General features: G+C 31.5%; 1 non-coding gene across 1 annotated transcript; it reads left to right on the forward strand.

Annotated features, from left to right (window-relative positions):
- Positions 1-7,134: 7,134 nt before the first annotated feature.
- LOC112510664 lies at positions 7,135-7,322 on the forward strand. The gene has a single exon (XR_003069028.1). It is a non-coding gene; the product is annotated as a U2 spliceosomal RNA (small nuclear RNA).
- The last annotated feature ends 4,662 nt before the right edge of the window (positions 7,323-11,984 follow it).

The raw sequence follows: 11,984 nt of genomic DNA on the forward strand, positions 1-11,984 counted from the left end.
AGCCTATTTTCGTGAGACCCGTGAGACCAGCATTTTACACTTGAAACTTCACAGCAAAAATGCTGTGAAGGTGACTTTTTAAAACCTTCACAGTGTTTTTGCTGTGAAGTTTACGTGTAAAAATGTGGTTTCACGGGTCTCACGAAAACAGGCTGGTCTCACGTGAACCCAACCCTATATAGATATATATATATATATATATATATATTTCAAAGAATTTGATTGTTTATCTAAAACATCCCTCACTTTTTTTTATTAACATGTATATTCAACCCGCTATGCGAGCCGATTAATCTCAGGACGACCACCTGCTTTGTAGATGGTCTGAAATCACCGCATTTGAACCTTTATGACCACAAGGGGATTTTTATTCCTCCTTAGATTTGAACCTGAGACCTCCACTGACAATTAATACCATAGAATTTTAGTAAAGCTTCACAAAGGTTAACTCTAGACTCCGCTAGCTAGCAATCGGTACCCGTGCAACCATTCAAGCTTGAGGTTTACATCTTACCCTTGTCTGTAGGGGTGTACAAAACCTGAATGGTCCGAAATTCAAAACCCAAACTGAAAATAAGATGTTTATACAAAACCTGATGCGTCGATATCTGAAAACCCAAAAAACCGACTTCTTGGGGAAAGTTTGGGTTTGGTTGGTTGGTTTTTGGCCACATAAACCGTCTGAAAACCCGTAATATATATAGATATATATTTTAAATACAATATAAATATATTTATTTATCTAATTATCTTTCAAAAAATTTAAAAATCCTAATCGGTCGTGCTCTTTTCTAATTTATATGCATAATTTATCAATCATCTAAATCGATTGAATTCAGCCTCAAAATTGATTGAATATATATATATATATATATATATATATATATATATTTTTGCATCATTACTAAACCTGAACCCGACCGACCTCAACCCGAAACTCGACCAACTAGAACCCGAAGCAATCTGAAACCCAAAAATCGGGGCTGAGAGGTCTAGAATTCCTTGTAACAAACAGCCATATTTAAAACATAAGTTTCAATATCATTTCTCATAAACAATGCACGAAATGAAGGTAGACTTGTATGACTATATTTCCTCCAATGTAGGGGTGTAAACGAGTAGAGCATTTAACGAGCTACTCGAACTTGTTTATCTCGAGCTCGAGTCGATCTCAAACACAACATAAAACTCGTCTAACTTAACAAGTCGAGCTTCATAACACCAATGTTCGACTCAGCTCATTTGAAAACTCGATTAAGTACTTCAACTCGAGTCGATACGAGCCGAGCCATTCGAGCATACAATTTTTCGAGTCAAGCATGTTCATATGTTCATATAAAAATTATCAACATTGAGCCAATAAATGAGTAACCAATCGCGAGTTCGAGCCTATAAATGAGCATCGAGCTTGATAATTTTTAAAAAAATATTCGAGCTCGAGCCCTACATTAAAAAAAATTATCGAATTGGAGTCATGCATTATTTTCTCAAGCCGAGCTCGAATAACCTACTACAAGACTCGCCTCGACTCGCTTACACTCCTATGCCCCAGGTAACTATACACAACAGTCACAAAAAACATCAGAATAGTGTGATCGCCCCGACAAGATTGCTCTGCGTTGTAGTTATTAAGTTTATATTTGTTGGGCTAAGGTCTTTTGAACCATGAAGGTGTATTTTTGGATAAACTTACAGCTTTAGAGGTGATTTTTGGAATTTGGGTCGTTACACACAATCCTATGGTAAATCTACCAGTTGTTCCAAGCACATATGTAAATGGCACTATCTGAACCCGTTTTGTCATCACCTTGTTTTCATCCACGACGTTACCACCCTTGTGGTTAGAAAAAAACACATGTTATTGTCGCACCTTATTTTTCCAAGACTATAACGTCCAACAAACAACATTAATAATGAAAAGCTAACATACGCGTTTTACACATCATTCTGTATGTAAGACTTGAACATACGTATATAACTTAAATACGACTTAATGGGGACATCTTATTGTATCTGAAACAAACATAAAATAATAACATAGTTCCAATTTAACACGAGCATATCAAATTAGAACATAACATGACACAATCTAACACATATCAGTATAACACTGGACCTTCTTTTTCCCCTACTGCTCTCGACTTTAACTGATCTTGAGCTACATGCTATTAGTTAATTTTATGTTCAAAAAGTTAATAATTTTATGTTAAACAATTATCAAAACATTTCTTATGAATAATAAAATGTCTAACAAGATACCAAAATACTTTCATAAGCATATGGCTCTTGGTGCATGCATAAAAGCATACAATATCTATTTCAAAATAAAAGCATGCAATACCTGAATATATAAATCTGGACATAAAACGTTGTACATTATTATGCATATAAAATACTGAACCTTGCGTGAATATATCATGAATCATAAGCTTACAAATTGGAGGATCTAAAACCTATAAATTTTAAATTGATTAAGACAACCACAAAGGTGGTGCATAATTGATTTGAGCTTGGTTCCAAAGATCAAAAGTACCTAGAAGTCTCATGTTCAAATCCAATAAGGAACGGAAATCCCCTGTGGCTACGGAGGTTCAAATGCGTCAACTCCGGGCTATCTGCAAAACATATGGTCGTCCTAGGATTAGTTGGCTTGCATAGCGGATTGGATATCCAGGTTAATCAAAAAAAAATTAATTAAGACATTATTTGACATACTAATTGATAAGTAAGCTTATTCAAATTGAACATAACTAGTGTTCAAAAAATGTTAGCTTATGGTGTGTTAAAATGGACCTTTTGGAAAAGCTTAATACCATAACAACATAACATTCCCTCAACCTTGTGAGGTTAACTCAACTAGCAATCAGATTTTGGGCCTTTGAGGATTCTGCTCAGAGATCATTGGTTCGAGTCCTGCAAAATTTTCCTAATTGTTCTTCAAAACTCCTGAAATTAGTTGAGATGCACACAAATTACTTTTTAACATCAATGATTAACAAAAAAAAGTAAAAATATTAAAATAATAAATCACGTAGAAAATATCTCTCATTTGATGGTGATATTGTTGGATTTTAGCACTAATTCTATTGTTTAAAAGCAAAATGTTGTAATATCTAACTTAAACGTTTAATTTTATTTAAATAAAAATAGATTGAAAAATAGACGGTATAATTATTTACAGATTTTAATAATTTACGAATCAATTTTCATGTATATATTTATATTACATTAATAAACATTTAAATCAAAGTCTTAAATACAAGTATTTAAGCATAAGATACAACCATTTTATGCAAGAATTTCAAAAATCTTTTAATTACAACTCATAAAGCATGATATACAAGTTTTTAATACAACACCATCAATATCACCTAAACCGAAAGTCTTAGTTTTGATTTATTCCTTCCATTTCTATTTCCTCCCCTTTTTAGTTTTTAGACCTGGTAAAACATCTTCCAAAAAATGTTTTATGGTCTCAGTTTTTGGAGGTTTTTTTAGACTTCAACTAAATTTAAATTCAAATTTTTGTAATGAGTTCTGAGTATATGGGTTTTAGAAACCCAATATATGTGCAATTATTTTTTCATTTAATCTTGTTAATACACCGTATTAACCTTCAACTTTATATATTAGTTGGCTTGCAAAATAACCACACAAACTTATAATTCAAGGATAAACTAATATTCAGAATTGTGATTCATCCGTACTGCATCGCACAGGTATACCACTAGTGTGTATATATATATATTATAAAACAATATAAAAAAAAATACAAATTAAGAAAAACAATATGATTTCCAATTTGAAGGCGCCTACGAAATTGATAGCTGCAGTTTGAAGCGATTTGTATGTCTATTTTAGGTTGCTTCTTTAAATTTTATAGGCTTTTCTTTTTCTAACTTATACTCTCAATGTTCTATTTACATTAATTTATTTAAATTATATATATATATATATATATATATATATATTTGGATTTGCATTTTTTTTAATTATCTTTGATAAATGAAACTACAGTGACCCTTTTCAAGACTTTTATAGAGACTTCAATCCTAACGATTTATATACAGGTACCAAAAAATACGACGTTTAAACTCCTTTACTTTCATAATTTTCAAATTTGTTTCGTTTTTTCAATATTTTAACGGTATAATTTAGCGACATATTTGGCAATACCAATTTTATATTATCACGTCCACAAAAACGCACTCAAATATATGTAAAAATGTCTAAAACTAGAATGTATTATTAAAATACAAATATATTTATAAAACATAAAAAAAGAGGGGGTTTCTTAAAAAAGAAAAGAAAAAAGAAGAGTTGGGTCATGGGTGGATGGCTATGGGGTGGGCTAATGGAGAGTGGGCCAATTGGATGGATTTAGATGGTCATGGCCATCACAATCACAAGTATTAATAAGGTGTTTGAAGAATGGTGATGAGTAATATTATTGTAATTAGAGGGGGTTTGTTTACCTCTTAATAGTTTCATTAAAAAGTAGACTCTGAGTTGTTAAGAGATGAATTTTGTTTGGCAAAAAAGTCTGTCTTTTAATGGTTCTAAAACACTCTGAATGATTTTGTGACCTAAGCCTCCCTTAACCATTAAACGTCCTAATTTCATTGTAAATAATTATCAAACAATTGTATTTCATTTTGCACTACATCATGATAGCCTTAATCATTCTGACCACTTAATTATTTTGCACCAAACTATTCAGCAATTGCCAAACATCCCCTTATATATCATGGTTATTTTATATTATTTTCAACCAAAAAATAATTGAAATCACGACTTTAAATTGTTATCATAAATACAAGTGGTGGCTTAATAGGTTCTTTTAATGTTATAATAAGCTTTCTAGAATAGTATTTTTATTTTATGATAGGATTTAAAATTGACCCAATTTTCTAAATTTAATACATATTTTTATTAAATATCAGAAGTAAGCCAAAACAAAATGGTGTAATATCCAATTTATTCTTAATAAAAATATAATAATAAGGTAAAACTTTTAAAAAATTGGTGAACATATTTATGGGTAAATTAGTAATTTCATCATTAATTAATAATTAATCTTTGAGTAAATTATATGTTTGATCTATTTGGTTTACATGTTATAATGTTTCAAATTTATTTTTAAAAATAATTATGGATCTTAACAGATACTAAATTTTTATTTGATTAAGGGGACGTTTACCAAACACTTACTCGGTAAGTGCTTACCAGTGAAATTTAATACTATCAATTACCTACCGGGTAAGATTTTAGTCAACCAAAACAATATTGTATACAACAATTTATTCGATAAACGCTTACTATGGTAAGAGTCGTCGCCCTCACTTATCGGGTAAGAGTCTTAGTCCTTGTTTCGCTCTTACCTGGTAATATTCTTGGTTCTTATTATATTCATTTGTTAAGGTAATGTGACTTGATATGCACTTACTCGGGTAAGCGTTTGGTAAACGGCCCCTAAGACTATATATATATAGGGTTGGGTTCACGTGAGACCAAAGGTTTTTCGTGAGACCCGTAAGACCAAATCATGTTCATTGATCAACTTTATAAGTTAATGATCTAATGGTCTAAAGTTGCACGGTGACAATTTTGTGATTATTGAGAAGTCTCATGGCATTTATGAATGTTCGGATTGTCAGATTGTAGATCTAATCCAAGGGTTGAGAATTGGTCTTACGGGTCTCACGAAAAACTTTTGGTCTCACATGATCCCAAGTCTATATATATATATATATATATATATATATATATATATATATATTCTATTTATAAAACTAAGTTGATGTTTGTTTTCAACTTAATAAATTTAAAACGGGTAGTTAGCTTAATTGGTTATGTTATATTAAGATGTATTTGTTTTAACTCATGAGATTGATTTTCTTGGCTAATCCTATAAATTTATATTGTTAGCTTATGTTAACTAGCCCTCCAAACTCATGGAGTTGGTTCATTTTGGCCAACCCTTTATTTACAAAAAAATTATCTTTATAAAAAATCAATATCTATATCTATATCTTTATATTATATATATATATATATATATATATAAGGAAAATCTTGGGATATTGATGTGGCACCATGATAATTGAATATTATCAAATCGTGGATTGTACTTGAGTTTTAGTTGTCCCACATTGGTGAAGAGTTGAAAGATTTGAACAAAATGAAGTGTATAAGAAGGTGGATTGGATACCTTTATGTCAAATAATGAGGTTTGCTTCATAAGTTTGTTTATTTTGGATGACCCTCTTTTAAATCTATACCCATGGTTGGAAACCAAATCAACCAAATGGTAAAAATGATAGTGCAAAATTGATTATATTATATTATTATACATTTATATATAAAAGTAAAACCTTGGGGTGTTGAGATGACACCATGGGAATTATAAAAGTAAAACTTTGAGGTATTGAGGTGGTACAATGAGAATTGAGTGTTCTCAAATGATAAATTGTGGTTAAGTTTTAGTTGTCGCACATTGGTGAAGAATTGAAAGATTTAAATAAAGTGAAGTGTATGAAAAGATGAATTGGTGTTTTTTTGTCGATTCATGGAGTTTGCCTCATAGGGTTGTCTTACTTTGGATGACCCTAGTTGAATTTTATAACTATGGTTGGGATCGAAACCTTGGGGTATTAAGGTGGCACCATGAGAATTGAGTATTCTCAAATAGTGAATTGTTGTCGAGTTTTAGTTTTCCCTATTGATGAAGAGTTGAAAGATTTGAACAATCTTTATATATATAAAAGAAAACTTTGGAGTATTGAGATGGCACAATGAGAATTGAGTATTATCAAATGGTAAATTATTGTTGAGTGTTAGTTGTCCTACATTGATAAAGAGTTAAAAAATTTGAACAAAGTAAAATGTATAAGAAAGGTGAATTGAATGTCTTTGTGTCAAATCATGAGATTTGACTCATAGGTTGTCTTATTTGGATGACTGTCTTTGAAATCTATACCATGGTTGAAATCAAAACCAACTAAATGGTAAAAATTATAGTGCAAATATAAGTGAAACCAAAGATGATAATTTGACAACATGAGGTAGTTATTTTTATGTCGTCTTGGTGTTACTACTATCAAGGTTTGACACACCCCTTTAATTACAATTCAAATATTATAGAATGTTATGATAAAGTGTAACATTTTTATCAGTTTAATATCTGATATGTGGGTCATCGACCCACTTGATATTAATTTTATTTTTTTATGAGGGAAAATCCATTATTTTAGTTTGGTGATGTGGTTCTTCATACATCGCCTTGAACTTCCACTATTGTTGCTACAACTTATGCACTCCTCCTCTAATTTTCACTTGAAATATTATAGAATGTTTCTTTTTTATAACTTCAAATGAGATTTCAATTAAATTTGTTACAAAATTAAAATCGTGATTTTGTCACCTTAGATGAGATTTCAGTTAAAACTGTGACTTCTAATTAAACAAACTACTAACATTTGTAGAGTATTTTGCAACACCTTTCTCGAGCATGGTTAGATAAATTAAATTTGCATATGGTTCTAAAATTGTTGTCAACTCATACGCGATTGGAACACTAGTATGAAAAAAAGTAGCACCAATGGACATAATGTTGATCAAACCTTAATAGCATTTACATGATGAAAGTGATAGTACACTAACATGCATAGTATTCATATAAGGATGTGCATAATTTGCATGTCGTGAGAACACCAAGACCCAAAACTCTAAAGCCTTAATAGCTGGTTTTCGATAAATCATAAATAACCTAAGAACAAATGAACTAATTAAAGTTTTATATCGAGATTTAAGCGCAATAATGATTAGCAATGCAAAATAATCAACCAATAAGTAATGTAAACAATAATCAACCTAATATAATGCACAATAAAGCATAATGTAACATCTCGTTCAAAAAACCCAAATTTACCTATTTTTATAAAATCTTCAATAAAATATAATTTATTGATTCTTAGGACCAAAAATTGATCCTAATTATTCTAAAAGTTTAATCAAAACAATCGGGGCCAAGGATGAAAAATCTGAATATGCTGCTGAAATGACTAAGTCTGGAGAAAGACCATAGCCCCGATGAAATGGTCTAGAGGCAGGCGATGAAATGGTCCAGAGGCGATGAAATGGACCAGAGGCGATGAAAACGGACCAGAGGCGATGAAAACGGACCAGAGGCGATGAGTTGGTCCAGAGGCGATGAAAATGGACTAGAGACGATGAAATGGTCCAGAGACGATGAATTGGTCCAGAGGCGATGAAAATGGACCAGAGACGCTGAATTGGTCCAGAGGCGATGAAAAAGGACTAGAGGCGATGAATTGGTCCAGAGGCGATGAAAATGGACCAGAAGCGATGAAAATGGACCAACCTTTTGAAACACACAGATCTGGGCATAACATTAATTAACCTCAAATTATGGGATATTAATTTTCTAGAAAAAAACTTCGAAATATCCGTTCTATTTTAGTGATAAAACCACCCAAAACACAATTCCAAACCGGATATAACGGATTTTTACTTACAACCCGAATTAAGTAGCAAAAGAATACGGGACATATTTATAACCGGAATAAGACTATATATAAGTTACACTTACTACATCTATGAGATACGGTAATAAGCTACTATTTACCCAAAAGCAAGATCTTAATCTTCAAGTTCCCCGATAAATCTTCAGGTCAAACAACGGGTTCTTTCTTTTTATCCGTCTTCTTTCATGAGAGAGGTTGCCACTTAAATGGTAAGCCAACACTTAGTGAGTTAGATAATTAAGTATTACATATCAATATTGCACATGTATATAAATATACATAATAAACTCATATCAATAAAAGAGTTCAAAACATCATCCAAATGCAAACCGAGACTTACAAGAAACCGAGTGAACAATTACATACATGATGCTAAGATCATAGAATTCTATATTCAAATCACCATAATATACCATACCCTTGATGTTCAATACAACAAGGAAACATGATCAATAACCAAATATATTCAACAACGTTAGAATACCAATAAATATCAAGATTCAAGAGATCGAATCGGTAAGCATAACGAGGACAGTGCATAACCCCGTCCTTCACCTTCCTAGCTCATGCCAAAGTCCGAATCAAAATTGTACATTACGAGAAACCTCGCACTGCCCGCCTTCCTCTACCGGGTATGTGCCAAGGTTCCCTACTCATTGCTCTTCCTCCTTTTTTTGAGCAATGAGTATTCACAACCGCAGAAAGTCTCACCCGTCCAACCCGGGATCATGATTTCGCCATAAACTTCCGGCGTGGCACACGAAGTAGTACCCGTACTATGGCATACAATTCAAGGAACAAAACAACGAGTCCGRATCCAAAAAGCAAACCGATGTACCGAGATAGTAATATGGAATAGACTCAAGAGACGGAATCAAAGGAAAGTCAAGATCGCGTGACTCATTTCAAGACCAAAAACATTCATATGAATATATATATATATATATGTGTGTGTGTGTGTGTGTGTGTTCAAATCAATATGCAACAATTAACTATATAACTCACCGGGCAACCGTATAATACCGAAAAGCTCCGATTTGAGCTCACAAAGCAAGTCCAATCTACCACACTTAGATTGCTTCCAAAGTATCAAAATATGTCCTAATTACCCCCCTGGAGTAAATGTATAAAATCTCATCAGCAACCAATATAAGAAACTCATGATATACACATATCCTATTTGAATATTTTACCTAAATTTTAATGTACAGCTGTTGCATGCAGAACTGTTTTGCCCATTTTAAGCTCGAATTCATGCATTGATCATAAAATAAGGAATAAACTAGACTTAAATATCTAACTAAGAAAATTAGCCTCACCTCATTTGAATTTTTCTATGATTTTATACAGTTTTTCAAAGTCTGTACATTTTTAGTGAAATCTTAAGTCGAAATTCTCATTTTCATACATTTTTCTCAAACCATTTCGATTCCAAACTATTCCAACTTCTGAATCTCAACTTAATATAACATATTTGACATAAACAACCAAAATCCATCCTTTATTTTATCATTTATATTCTCTCCTAAATCATTGAGTTCATCAAGTCAAAGTTCATATGATGAACTTGCTTAAATTTTGATAATCTTTTGAATCTAATGATCATTTCATGCCAAATACACTAAAATACACTCATTTTATACACTTAAGATCAAACCCATATGAAACCCTAACTCTATCTCAACATGCAATCTATATAACAAGAATGTCAACCAAGAACAAGTGCAAAAATGGATTATACCTTACTTGATGATCAAATCCTTCAAAGATCTTGTAGTTCCTTTTTGATTTGAGTTGAATCGAGCCTATGCGTGTGAAAATCGCACCTCTAGTGTGTGTGTGAGTTCTGGACTTAGATGACATGAAAAATGGGCCAAAAATTCAATTTATAATGCTAAAACTCGAGTTGGGTCGAGTTGACCCGGCTAGGTACCCATTTTGACTATCAACACTTAAAATATTCATAACTTTTCACTCGGACCTCTGTTTTCTATGAGGTTTTCGCCTACACATTCATAAAGAGATAATCTATAACATCGAACAAAAATATTCCAGAAAAGATCTCCCAAAAAAATCAGTTTTACGTATCGATTTGACGTGAAATTTTTCCCAAATCCTCTAATATATTCCTAAGAAGTATAATTCTAAAATTTCAAACCCAACTCCCATTAAAACATAGATTCTCTTTAACCCAATAATTAAATAGATTTAGCAAATAATTTGGGCATATTAGAAATTGGATGTTACACATAAGTAAGATGGATACGGAGAATTTTACTTGGAAACCCGGAAAGAGAAAAGCCATAGGTGGAGGACACCGAGAATTGATCCACTATCATAATGATACATTTGAGAATTTTCTGCTTACAATAATGTAGAAATCAAAATGGTTCAGTGGCGGATCCAGAATTTTTCTTGAGTGGGTGCAGCTTTAAGGTGCATCAAAATCTCACAAAGTCGTGGGTTTGATCGGAGGGAAAAGTCGATGCGGTATGACCCGAGGGAAATTTAATTATGTCGATTTTGGGAATAATACATTTTTCCAAATTGAATCAACCTTGACCTTTTGAGCAAAACATAAGACTACGTCTTACGTCCAATGTGTTTTTAGCTGAATTCCACCTTAACGGATTTTTGTTTTGTTTTTTGGTTGATTTCATAAAATTTTCAAATTTTTAGTATTTGATATTGATTGTCCTATGTTTTATTTCTAGATTTTCAATTTTGTTTTCTTATACATCTAGAACTCCTTTTATTAAATAGGGTGTTTTGCAAATTAAAATAAGCATACATCTTATTTTGCTTTCTTATGCATTTAAAATTTTGAGTAACAATAATCAAATCAATAACCAAAAGTAGAAAATATGAGCTAACCAATTACAAAAGTCTATAGTTTTGGGGAAAGTTAATGATCAAAGTAATAGAGTATTTAATGTGTTATTAAATGTTATTTAATATAGTATTTGATGTTATTTAAGTGACTTTTCAGTTGTTAATAAAAAAAATATTAAATCTATATTATATTATAAAGAATCCTGAAGATTTTCGGATTCTGATACATCTCAGAATTCATCCTCATACAACTTCGGATTTGATAAACTTTGATCCTCAATTTGTATTTCAGATTCTAGACAAAAATCCTAATTCTTTTAAATGTTTTATCGGATATATTTGCGTAATCATCAAATCAAATGATTGAGACCAATATTTACTCATAAATCAAAACAATGAAAGGAAAGGGGAATATTTGAAGCCTGAGGACTTTGTGTCATATATTGTGTCTAACTTATTATCACAAGGATATATATATATATATATATATATATATAGGGGCTTAATCAAATGAGAACTGAATTGTTTGTGGTAATTGTGAGATCTAATCTCAACCACACATCCTAATAATCAATGGTTAAAATTGAAAGGAATCTTAATTAATGT

This window comes from Cynara cardunculus, assembly GCF_001531365.2.
Source record: "Cynara cardunculus var. scolymus isolate 2C chromosome LG 3, CcrdV1, whole genome shotgun sequence".
NCBI classification, from domain to species: domain Eukaryota; kingdom Viridiplantae; phylum Streptophyta; class Magnoliopsida; order Asterales; family Asteraceae; genus Cynara; species Cynara cardunculus.